General features: G+C 38.6%; 1 protein-coding gene across 4 annotated transcripts in view; it reads left to right on the top strand.

Moving 5' to 3' along the window:
- The window catches only part of RAB6A (RAB6A, member RAS oncogene family), a 66,122-nt gene that overhangs the window by 11,086 nt on the left and 42,534 nt on the right, over positions 1–12,502 (top strand). The gene's annotated exons all lie outside the window — the stretch shown is intronic.

Raw genomic sequence — 12,502 nt, 5'->3', positions numbered from 1 at the left:
AGTGTGACCTTCTGTGTGTGGCAGTCTGTCTCTGAGGTCCTCGAAGAACCCCGTGGTGCACTTAAAGCTGGTTTTATAGGTATAACAGCCTGAAGACCCAAAATTACCTCCTGTGCACATTTATACAGGGAACTGCTAGAGTTAGAAACAAGTCTTCTCTGTGTGCCTTGGAGAGTAAATACTATAGTTAGTCCCTAGAGCCCTTACATGAAGGGATTGTACCTCAGCAAAATACTACCGGAGGAGAATATTTATTTCAAGATACTGTATCCCAGCAGGAAGTGTAGATAGTTCTTTGAAGAATTCCTGCTCTAAACCCAATTTCTCATATAAGCACTTTCTTTTTTACCTGTAGTTTAATTCTACAATTCTTTCTGGAATAGCCTTTTTCTAGAAAAGGTCAGAATAAAAAAAACCAAACCAGAACTTGTTCTATTGACTCTTTGGACCTAAATACATATCTTAAAGACTAACTTAAAAAAAAAAAAAAAATCTTCTAGATGGGTCTGCAGACCCCTCAGGCTCTATGCAGTCTTTCCAAGGCATTTGTGAAATGCAACTGGGGAAAAAACCAGTTTATTGTCAGTTGGTTTAAACTCCCTACAGAGAGGTCTGTGTCTCAGTTAGGAAGTTTAGAGGCTGGCACACTAGAAGGCTGAAAATTGTTGTGCTGGATTAACATTGCTTAGTTTGCCAGATTAACATCATTCAAGCTTGAAGTTCTTCGTTTGCAGTGCAGGTGGAGCAGGCAGCAGGAGTGTCAAGTGTCCATGCTGGTGGCCTCTGTTCTGCCCCTGTCCCTAGGAGGAAAGCTGGCCCAGCTTAGGAGCGGAGTCATGAAGGAGAAACAAGTGGTGTGATGTCAAGATATGCTTCTCTTAAATTCTTAACATAAGGTATTTGTAGCCATGTGTTGCGTGGACTCGTATGAGCGTCTGAGGACACCAGAGTGTGCAACTTCTTAAACTGTGCTATTCTCAAGTTCTACATGTTTTTGGTTTCTGTTGCTAAAAAAATTAATGGTGGTTGTTTTTTTGGGTACTGAAAAACAGGGTTCTGTGCTGCTCATGGCATACATGTTCTATTCTATTTTGATATCAGCTATTTTCCTCCTGTGTTGCTGTGGAGTTACATCATGCAGGCTAACTCGTGTGTATTGTTGTGCAGAGGATTGTGTGCCTCTCCAGTTATTTTTGCACCAGTCCCCAGGTATTCTCCACAGACATCCTTGTCAACTTGGATCAGCAAATGCTGACTGAATTCGAGCTGTGCTTTGTGGAGAGGGGTTCTTAATGAAAGTGCACAGAATGTACTATTTGCATTTTTTTTTTTTTTTCTCCTTACAAGCTGCCTCCTTAGAAGCCAGACGGCATCGACCTTAAATCAGGATTATTTTAAGATCCTGTTTGAGCTTCGTTCTGAAGAAATACTCCACCTGTGTGTCTGCCTGAAGAATGAGTTTGAGAGGAGAGCTCTTGTGGAAGCTGTTCTGCAGCTCTTGTGTGGAAAGACTAAAGGTCAAGTCTTAGTCCTTCCAGAGCAGTCTGGAACGTGGTAGGTTCTGGGAATAAGATGGAGTCTCTGAGGAGGAAGCTGTATGGAGCTCTTTCTTTATTATCTTTTTTCCTCCAGACAGCACGGAAGTCATTGCAGTGTGAATGTGCAGAGTTTTCTTTGGGGCAGTGTAGAGTAGGTAGTCACGAGAAGAGGGAGCAGGAGAAAGTATTCACTTGTTCTACCAGGTGGATAATGGTGCTGAGGAGGTGTTAGGTAAAACTTCAATTAGATAAAGGATGGAGGGAAGGGAAGTCAGTAGTAATCCATAGCATTTTAATAGGTCTCCTGAAACTTCTCCAATTTGTTGCTTGAAAAGGCTGATTTAGCATTACTACTTGTGCTTTCAAGGGCAAAATGTATTGAGGAAGGTAGCGATAGCTTGTTCTAAGGAGTCCATTCAGCACGTGGTCCAGGGAAATGATGACGGGATTCCCTGAGCTAGATAATATCATATGCATCAGAATAATGTTCAGTGCTGAAAAGAGTAGAAACCATGAATGTTTCGCTCCAGAAATGTCTGCTCAGGTGGCTGCCCATTTTATCTCCTCCCTTCTACAGCTGTTCTCTGCCTGAGGATATTGCCATCTTAACATGACTTTCTGTATCTAGGGAAAGTCTTGCACGTTGTGTGCCATCATATCGTGAAGGAGGAATTTCTCCTGTGAGACAGGCTTAATCTACAGTATCTTCTCTCGCCACCACAATCTGCGTGGGATTTTATCTAGCTTTATCGAACTCGCCAGCATTGGTTGCATCTTACAATACAATTTGATTTATCTGACTTTAGCTCATTAAATTATGCAAGTAATACTTAACGTGGAGCGGGGGAGATTATGTGAAAGCAGAGGATAAAGATGGAGGTTGTACTCTGCATACTTATTTAGAGGGGAAACTGGAAGATAAACATTTGAAGTCCCATAGTGGACTTGGTTAAAGGCTGTAGGCTTTGTAACAATTGTCAAGATTTTCTATTTGTGCAAACAGGAAGTTTGACACAGCTCCTGGCAGGAAGAATGGCAGTAGCCATATTTGCCTAGCTTGCAACTGGGCTGAAGAAGTTGTCTACCTGAACTACTAGCACTGTAAATCAGCAGATTTATTAGGAGGGGATCCAGCTGTTAAGAGGCGTTGTGGAAATAACAGTGTCAAGTAATTGTGACTCTAAGGAACCTGAATGAAACCTTGTGGCTTAGGAAGAAAGGACAAGAATAGATAACGTTCAGGCAGAATGACAGATGCAGTGGTGACAGATGTCCTAATGCTCTATTTCTTAGTGACTGCAGGGAGCAGGGTTTAATTAGGAAGGCATCATCTGTAGGAAAAAGCTATAAACCACACTTCAGATAATTAAATATCGCAGGAGAAACTCGGGTCAAGGAAGCACGTTCAGCTGCTTTTCCTTGCAGCAGTACAACTTCTTCCCCATGCTTTCTTCAAAAGCAGTAGAACAGGGAGAGACAGGTGGGCTGTTGTTGGAAAATTCAGATTATTCCTATCACAGTGATGGCTCTGGCTCTTCAAAGAGAAGATAGTGGAGACAAAACAGATGTTTTTCATCCAAAGTTAAGAGTTAGCCACTGGGGTATAAGACCTTTTCCGGATGGCAGAGGATAGAGGTGCATCCACACCAGTGGTGACTGTATGGTATTGAGGTGTGGGGAAGAGCCCAGCTTTGGATAACAGGTGAACTTTAAAAGAAAGATTTGCAAAACCCAAAGATACTTCTGGGTACTTCAACCAATTAAAAAGCTAGTGGTTTAGGGAGAGGGAGTGCTTTTGTTTGGCTTTTAGGTATAAAGTTACGTATATAATGTATAAAGGGATATAGCCGTATAAAAAGTGAACCTGCAGTGCCTTGAATTCTTCCAGCTATTCACACAGAAATTACATTAGACCCCTTCAGTAACATTTTACAGAAATTAATAATCCAGATGGTTCTCTTAAATGATAATATTTTATAATTCTGTATTGTGCTCTGTTATTACAGGCTTCATTGAGATTCTTCTCCAGTTTCATTTGAGGCCAGAATCTCAGATTTCTGTCATACAGGTATTTTGAATAGGGAAGAGGAGAGTATTGTGTTGGGTTTTTTTTTGTAGGGAGCTGGAACTCTTCTCAGTGGGGCGTAGAAGACTGTCTAAATGTTTACAGTGTAGGAGAGATGTAGTTTCCCATTAGAAAAAAAGTAGAAATAATTCTACTTGAATCCTGTACTGACAAGATCTGGAGCTGAAGATGCAACGTAGCCGATGAACCATTTTAAGCGTATAGGAATAAAAATATGGAAAACTTTCTGAATTAGCACTTTCAGAGGTGCTTTGGGCAGTTAGTAAGCAGGAAAGATGAAGTTTAAATTTTTAGGAATACTGTCATGCTCTTAAGATCAATCTTTAGGCTTCAGACTATTTCAGTTGGAAGGGACCTACAGTGGACATCTGGTCCCAGTGCCTGGCCACTTCAGGGCTGACCAAGTTAAAACACATTGTCCAAACACTGACAGGCCTGGGGTATCAACCACCTCTCTGGGAAGCCTGTTAATTTATGTAATTTCTGTTACATATTATATTTATTATTATATTTAATTTATGTTCATATATGTTATGCATTTTAGAGAAAGCTTAGTTAATCCTGAGGCGTGGTCTAAGCCTGTAATCTTTTCTCAGAGTTTTCATGACTGTCGTGACACAGCTGGCTGTGAGGTTGCGATAGCCTTCACGTAAAGCTATTGTAGAATCATATACTCAGCTTTAGTAAAATGGATGCCACTGATTCCAGTGAGAACTTTGGGTGATTAACTTGGATGTAATTGAGTATCAGGCATTTGCGTGAGCATGGGTGAATTTTACCCCTACTTACCTGCATCTGTAATGGGGGCAGAGAATTACTGTGCTTTACGTAGGTGTTAGGAGGATGATACTTGCCATCAAATCTATGCTGTTTTACTGATTTTAAACAAGAATTCCTTAAATTATGGGCATCCTTCCAATTAACTTCCTCAGATCTCCTTCCTCTGTGGAGGTGTGTTGTCCTTAAAGGTACAAATTTATTTTTTGATGAATCATCCTACCACTACCTCTACAATCCTTGGGAAAAAATATAAAACAGTAAGCTTATACATTTCTTTTTATTGTTTAATATTAGTGAGGCTCTGCCTCACCATGGAATCTTTCGGAGTAAGTGAAATGGGTGGGGATGTGTTGAGTGATCTGTTGTCAGTTCACAAGGCCTCTTGGTTTGGTTTAGGTTGTCTGGTTAGCACCTTTCCCTAAGGGTTGCTTGTTTTTTCTGATTTAATTCTTGTAGTTATCAGTTTACTTCCACATTAGTGTGGCATAATTTTGAGGGTTCAGAAGGAGAATTTTGGGGCTCCTGCAAAGAAGATAGTGAGGGATGTTTCATGGTTTAGAAGTACGTGGGCGATTCGGCTAAATGTAAAGAAGGTAGGCAAGAGTTCACCTGGCCTTCTGTAATCTATATATATGATCTGTATGTATGAGAATTAGCTAATGAAAACTACTTTACTCCCCATTTCTCAGTATTTCCAGGAGAGGAATCTACTTCTGCTCTCTTGGGAGAAGTCTGAGGCTTGCCATGGGTCACACATCATCTGCAACAGGACAATTTTAGGTTTCTCTTTTTGCCCTTAGATGACTGCAGCGCTTCTGAATGGAAGCCGAATCATCCAGATTACTCTCTTCCATTTTGTCTGAGCGGGGAATACCAATTAATACGTTAATTTAGCATTATTGCAAGACCCATTTTGATACTGTGGAGGTGTCCAGAAGTTTGAACCACCTTGCTTATACTGAGCTCTTCCAGGTTTTTATTCATGGCATTCAATTTCTTAATATATTTACCATGTCTAAATAGAATTTGTAGTTGAAAACACCTCTTATAATGAGTTAATTAACCACTATTGAGGTGTTTTTAAATAGAGGTGTTTTATGTGTTGTCTTGTTTTCAGTATTTAATGAATACTTTCTGTGGGACTCTCCCTCGACAGATGAGTCAAGATCTTTGATCTTGTGGTTCACTTGCTCTATTACTGTTGGAGACAGCTTGCCTAGATAGTTTCTGAGAGGAAGAGTATATATATATTTATTTTTTTAAAAGAAGGGATAAACTGCTTGGTCTAGAAGTTTCTTTACAGTGTCTTAAGAACGTGGATAAAAGTTCATAAAATGGTACAAATAGCTGTCAGATACTGTCCTTTTTTTCCCCCAAATCAGTTTTTTTTCATGGAACATGAACAATCCTGAAGGCAGTACCATTCTAAATTGCTAGTGTTTAATAAATGAACTTATTTTTCCTTCTTTAGGATGATGTGTAGAATACTCTTAATGGGCTGCTCTAGAACCAGGGATGAGGTGGCTCCTTGTTTCAGCAGCTTTGTGTGTCCTATTCAGTTAAGTTTTCAAGTTGGAAGTGCAACGCCTCAAACTAGGACAAACAAGAAGCTGAAGGTTAAAACGCGACTGCTCCAAGTCAAGTGACAGGAATTGGGGTGTTCTGGGATGTCTTTGCAACAATTTCAGATGAGCCAGCTCCTCAACCGGACTCAAATAGTTTGCCTCTAATAGTGGGGTATTTTCATCTGTTTTTTGGGTGTCTTAATTTGAAATTTTCTTCTTTTTTTTCCAAACTTCATTGGAATGTTGTAATATGGCCACCAGCATAGAGTTCAGTGTCACACTTTCTTAAAGTGAAAATTGGAGACTTTACGAAGACTCAAATTATTTTAATAATGTTTATGCTGTGTTGAGGCATGGGGTGGGCATGGTAGCCTTCAAAAAATCAACTGCTTTTGATGCATTCATGCTGTGGTAATAAAACACACAGAGGGAATTCAATTTTCTTCTGGTGTACCTGCAATGACTTCACGTTTTTGTAGAATCTATTTATGTGCTAAACTAGCAGGACTCCATCCATGTGACCTGTTCAGTGAAGTGCTTGATTTACCATCTCAATTTGGGGCTGCTCCTGAATGAGAGAAGATGCTGTTTTGCTTCAGTAGTTCTGAAAGCTAAAGTTAAAGTATTTTACTTAGCAATGACTATTGAACTTCATCTCAATTTTCTCTGTTCAGTTTTGCCTTTTGGTAAGAATTTTTTTTTTTGTGTGTGGTCAATTTCTTGAGGAAAAAATATGATAAACGTTGTATTGACTTTATTAATAGACTGAATTAAAGCTTCACACCCAGTTAAGCAATGCAGTTACTTGAAGCAGCTGCACAGGTCCTCAAGCCTTCCCACAAATGTTGAATCAGTTAAATAGCATTCGTTGACTTGCCCTGTCAGTAAATGTAAGTTAAAGAAATTTCTTAGGGGGCAGTTTGGTATGCCTTCATGACTGCAAAAAATCTGAGAACTAATATTCTTTTAAAATTTAATAAAATTAGCCTTTTCCCCTTTATAGCTATCCAGAATTTTCAATCCTTCTTGTGTTGATTTCTGCCTGTATTTTTTTCTGCTCTCTGGAGCAGATGTGAGTCCTTTTCTATCTGGTGAATACAGCTTTTCATACACATTATTGTAATCCAAATAGTACTTAGAGCTGATGATACTGTTGCTCTTAAATTACATTCTCAAAACCACCAATATCTAGAGAATATTGGATTGACCATCTTTGTTCAGGCGAGATTTTTCCCATGTGTACACGTTCTGAAGTGGTAGGAATGTATTCATGCCTCAGTCTTTAACAGTCTTGGTCCAGGAGCAAACTGCACAGGTAATTTTTGATCAAGACTTGTAGGGAAAAAGTGTCAAATATGCTTCATTGAAGTACACTTTTGTAACCAATTTTAAATTGGAATTAAACATTAATGTAAAATGATTTGGTTCTTTTCTTAGACAGTTTACTGTTAAAGTTGCTGTTGATCTTTCTCAATCTTAGGCCTTAAAAGAGGAAAGACCACAAGAATTCAAATGCTCTGAAGGTTAGACTGAAAAATAACTCATTGCAATCCTGGGACTCTGTACCAAAGAAAAAAAATGAAAATAATCTGAGGTTATCCAGGAAGGAGCCTAACTAGTGGCTGAACTTGGCGGTTTCAGGTAGCAAATCATTAGGCATGGAACTGATTGAATTTCTAGTGTATGCATTACAGTTGGTAATATTCAAATCTCAGGAGCAGGTGAATGATACGAAGAAAAACTTGGGATTTCTGCAAGTATTTAAGTACTTATGCATAGGGAAGAGGAATCTCTCTTGTTATTGCATTATGTTCCTCAGATATTAAGGTTTGTTTTTGACGGTGACAGAGAAATGGACATGACTCTGTGGTGCCTTACTGCACAGATAATGAAACCGTAATTCTGCAGGGAAATGTCACCAGTGGGATATAATTCTGAAGAATCTAGAGGAGTGTTCTTGTATTAGGTGATGCATTTGCCTATCATTTTTAGTTTATCCTATTTTAACAAAAGTTAATTTTGTCAACATTGCGCTTGAGGATTTATATGCAGATTCCTGTATAAACTGCCCATAAATGTGGTTTGTTCTGGAAACAGATAGTGTGTAAAGGTATTTAAACCCAAAATTCATTATTATCTTTTGAATGCCTGCGTCTTGTTTTAAAGTTTCTGTGGTGGTTAGTTTCTCATTTAAATTGAGAATTTTAAGTGGCAGTAAGAACTGGAAAGCTAGTTGAAGGGCTATTTTCTCTTACTACTTGCTCATGTTTACTGAAGAAAAAGTGAGAAAGTGCTTCATAAGAGCATAGATTGTACTTTTTGCTCATATTCACCTGAAGCTTGCTAATTTTGGAGAAGTGGAATGAAGACCTGAATATTTTTAATCTTAATATGCTCATTTCAAAAGCAGTTGTCATTGCAAGAGAGGGAAACAATTGTGTTGATTCTGACTTTATACCAACATAAAATATTCAGAGCGGTCTTCTGAATTTGCAGATGTCGTCTTTTTTTTATAACTGTTTTGCTTGGATGTTGTGGTCTAGGTGATGGAGGAACTTGTAGCTACTTCCCCTTTTGCAAGAGTTTCTCACTGCAGAGCAACAGTTGCACTTCTCAGAACCACTCTGTAAAGAGCAGATCCACAGTAATGCCTGTACAGAGTGGCTTAAATTCTTTTGATCTGTGTGTGTAGCATTTTACATCTTACAAGTGGATAATTAAGTATTTAAAAATAAAATATTGGGATGTAAAAATTGAATTTTATGTATGATTAATTACTGAAGGTCGTCTTATGGATTTTTGCTCAGTGCTGCATTTGTTTTTAATGGCATGTCCGAATGATGTAATCTATATGTAATACATGTTTCAAAAAGTGACTCAATCCCCACAGGCTTTAACTGCCGTCATGTATAAAGTAAATATTAAGCTACCTTTGCACGACAATAATAGAACTGAAATATTGGCCTTTTAAACTTGATAGGATCAAATTTTGGTGTAAAAAGCGAGTAAACCTTTAAAGCAGTTGAAATAATAAACACGACTCCAACCAAACCACCAACCAGTTAATAAACAAACATGCAGTTGAAATGAAAGGTAAATATTCAATGGACCAGACTTCCCTTCTTTTGGCATTATTCTATGAATCTACCCTAGAAACCATTGACTGGGCTAGAAGTGACTTGGCATTCAGCATGTATTGTGTGTCTCAATAATAAATTTGATGCTTCATTGAAATGCTTAGCAGTATAACTTTACAAGAGCTTTTTTTTTAAACAACCTGACCCAAGGGCTAAAGCTTTTTGGTGAAGATGAAGTTGTCCTGGCATTTGGAATGTGTGCCAGTGGTGGGTTTACACTGCAAAAATACATAGAAATGGGAACTGAAATTCCAACAGAAATTTTGTATAATGTTAGTGCATAAAAGTAGAAATACATTGTCTGTTATATAAACAACCATTTTTTTTTGTTGTTTTTATTCCGAGCATCTCATGAAGTTTTAATCTAATTGTATTTCTGCCTGGACTAAAGACATTGCAAGGATGAGGTGTCTCTAAAAGCATTTAATTTGTCTGAATATGCTCCCAGCAAAGCTGTGTGTTTTATCATTGAGTAAACTGGAACAAAGTTCAGTAGAGTTGTTCTGAAATTTCAACCCAAGCGCCACAATCTAAAATTGATTCTTTGTCCGAAAAATACATTATGCAGGAAATGTTTAGCCAGAGTGTTGCAGGGACTATTGGAGTAATAATGCAACAGGGTGTTTCGATAAAAAGCAAATACTGAATGTCATTTCTCTAACTCTTTGAACGCCTGTTTACTACTCAGCTTCAGCAAAATCCTTACCACTTTGAGGGCACTTGAATCAGAGCCCAAAGGAGATAACTCTGTAGCACCAGCAGTGTGCCATGTTTTGCCTAAGCATGCAAGTACCATTTTTGAACCAGAATTAACTTTAGTCACTGACCTGCTGAGAGTATGAAATTAATTTACTCTTTCTTCAGTGGGAGTACTTAGAATCTTATTCTATCTGCTTACCTCGATACCGTCCTGCCTTTTATAATGAGATTATACAAGACTTATTCATTCTCTGATTTTTTTTAAGCTGAATCTTGTAAATCCTCATACTCTAGCTCAGGGAAGGGCAGCCATTCCCAAATAAATTGCAACTGGAATGAAGAGGACTTTAGTATCCAAGATCTAGTACTGTTCCTCCTCCTTCCCTTCTCCTGGCATCCTCCAACTGCCCTGCCTCCCAAATCTGCTCTTCAGTGTTGTTTTTTTTTTTTTCCACAAAAGTGAACTTAGAAATATAACTTACCTTAATATTGGAGATATTGTTGTACAGTCTGGTAGTGGAATACTTCATGTGTTGGGTAGAATCCAGCATTTAAAAGAAGAGTGAAGAGTCTGGAAGACATGACTTTGCAAGAACTACAGCTGCTGTTCATCACCTTTTTAGAAAAATCACTTCTAGATGTAGGAGGAGCTTCCCAATAACATCCCCTGCCTGGGATGGCGTCTGCTTTCCCATCTGTGCTTACCTTCTTGCCAGCTGAGTTACTCATTAGGTCCACCCAAAATTCTCTACCTCATGTTGACCTGCCACTGAAAGCTCCTTCCTCCACTCGCTGTGCTTTGCTGCTAAGAAGTTTTGAATAGAGACTGTGATCACGTGGACTTCCGTACTACTGAATCTTTCTTCTGCCTTAGCTTCATGGTCATCCAGACTTCATCAGAAGATTCTTGGGACATGTCTTACTGTAAGAATACTTGGAAATATTGTTTTGTAGAGGTGCTGCTTTGTGTTATCAATATTTATGCTGAGACTCAAAGAGCCCTTACTTGTGAGGCGTTTCGTGAGCAGTTAAAATAATCAAGTCCTTTGGAGAATATTTTAAGTCTTAAGTGGAAACTTGTTTTAAAAAGCTTTATCTATGTACCAATAAGAAGGAAAGCTAAATCTTCAGTCTGTGGTGAAAAATATCCTTATGACACTGCAAATGTTTTGGGTTTTTTTTTTCATTCCTGGCAAATAATGAGAGAAGACTGTGCAGCAGTCTTTGAAGTGTAAAGGTGACCTGTGAGAACCTTTAGTTAATTAACTCAGCTTAATACCTTTTCCCCTGTTTTTGTGGATATCTCACATAGCAAACATGAGCATATCATTCATCCTTCCTGGTCTCTGGTTGGTTTTAAACTCAGCTGCATGATAACTGCCCCTCCTTTCTTCCGTGGGCAAAAATAGTTACTCTGGGCTATTTTTTCAAAATACTTTAAACGAGTGTTGTCAAAAGGTGAAGATCTTTCTTTTAGAAACAGGTAGCGGATGAATATGCTTATACTTTGGACTCCTGCACATGGTCTTGAAATATGAGAGCTTTTTTTTTTTTAAAAAAGTGGTTTTTATATATATGAAAGGCAGCCCTGTAGCTTACTGCTGCTTCTAGTGAATCAGAGCTTAAAGTCAGGAATAGAAACCAGCTTCCAGAACCTGTTCTTGAGAGTCATAGTGTGAAGAAACCAGTGTAACAAAACGCAGTGCAGGCACTTATGGAAGTGAAGTAAGTTGTTTGTTTCCAGTTGAACAGATTTCACTCATGGTCACTCTAGTGTGAATTTTACTTGTATGTGCTATCATCCGTGTCCTCAAAAGTATAAAGGTCTGTGCCTAGAGTTGCTTCTTGTGACACAATACAGGACACTGTTGAGTCCTCATGGTGTCTCTTGGATTCTTCTTGATTTTTTTGACACTGAACTAATACTTGTGGACTGTAATTGTGTACCACTTAGGAGCTGAAACTGTTTGAGACCTTTAGGTATTTTGACTCATCCCTCTTATGGCTTGGGCAAAATCACTGAGTCGTCTTATTCTTTTGTTTTCCTTATCTGGGGACTTATGACTCCAGTTCTTGATCTTCTTGTTACTTTATCTTAGGTTTATTCTTCCTCTCCTTGCTATCTGATCATTTGAATAAAACCACATTTACCACACTATGTAGCAATTAACATGTGCAATTCCGTTAATCCTCCTTCTGCTGTTGCTTGTTGCACGTGTTTACATTCATACTTTATTCATACCTTCTTAGCTTCTTTGCTGCAGGTCTGTACAAGATGATAGGAGTCTCCTCCCCCAAGGAAAAGCTCTGAACTTGGTCTGCTGTAGGCAGTAGAGGACAGTTTCTGGCTTCCAAACCATCGAAAAGGTTGTCTGTCATTCAGAAATGGAAAGGATTCTGCTTCTTGAAAACTCAATTGCTCTGAGCCATATTTAAGCAGAGTATTTGGCCCTTCTGTACGAAACAATGGAAGATTCAAAGCTCTGAATGTGAAAGATGACAGATGTTTTTGCTAACAAAAAAACCTGGAAGTACTTCTCAAAGTGGCATTGTGTAACTTCCCAGATGCTTGGTGTTACACCAGATGAGGAAAACTGAAATTGCCTGAAGGTCCTCCTCTTGTGACACTAACTTTGGCTCTGTGTTGTTTTTAGAAATCTTCTAAACTGTGAAAATAGCACTGGTTATGTTATGTGA

The sequence above is a fragment of the Athene noctua genome, chromosome 1, assembly GCF_965140245.1.
Source record: "Athene noctua chromosome 1, bAthNoc1.hap1.1, whole genome shotgun sequence".
NCBI classification, from domain to species: Eukaryota; Metazoa; Chordata; class Aves; order Strigiformes; family Strigidae; genus Athene; species Athene noctua.
The sequence above is the reverse complement of the archived record's forward strand: the minus strand, read 5'-3'. Positions and strand labels throughout refer to the sequence as shown.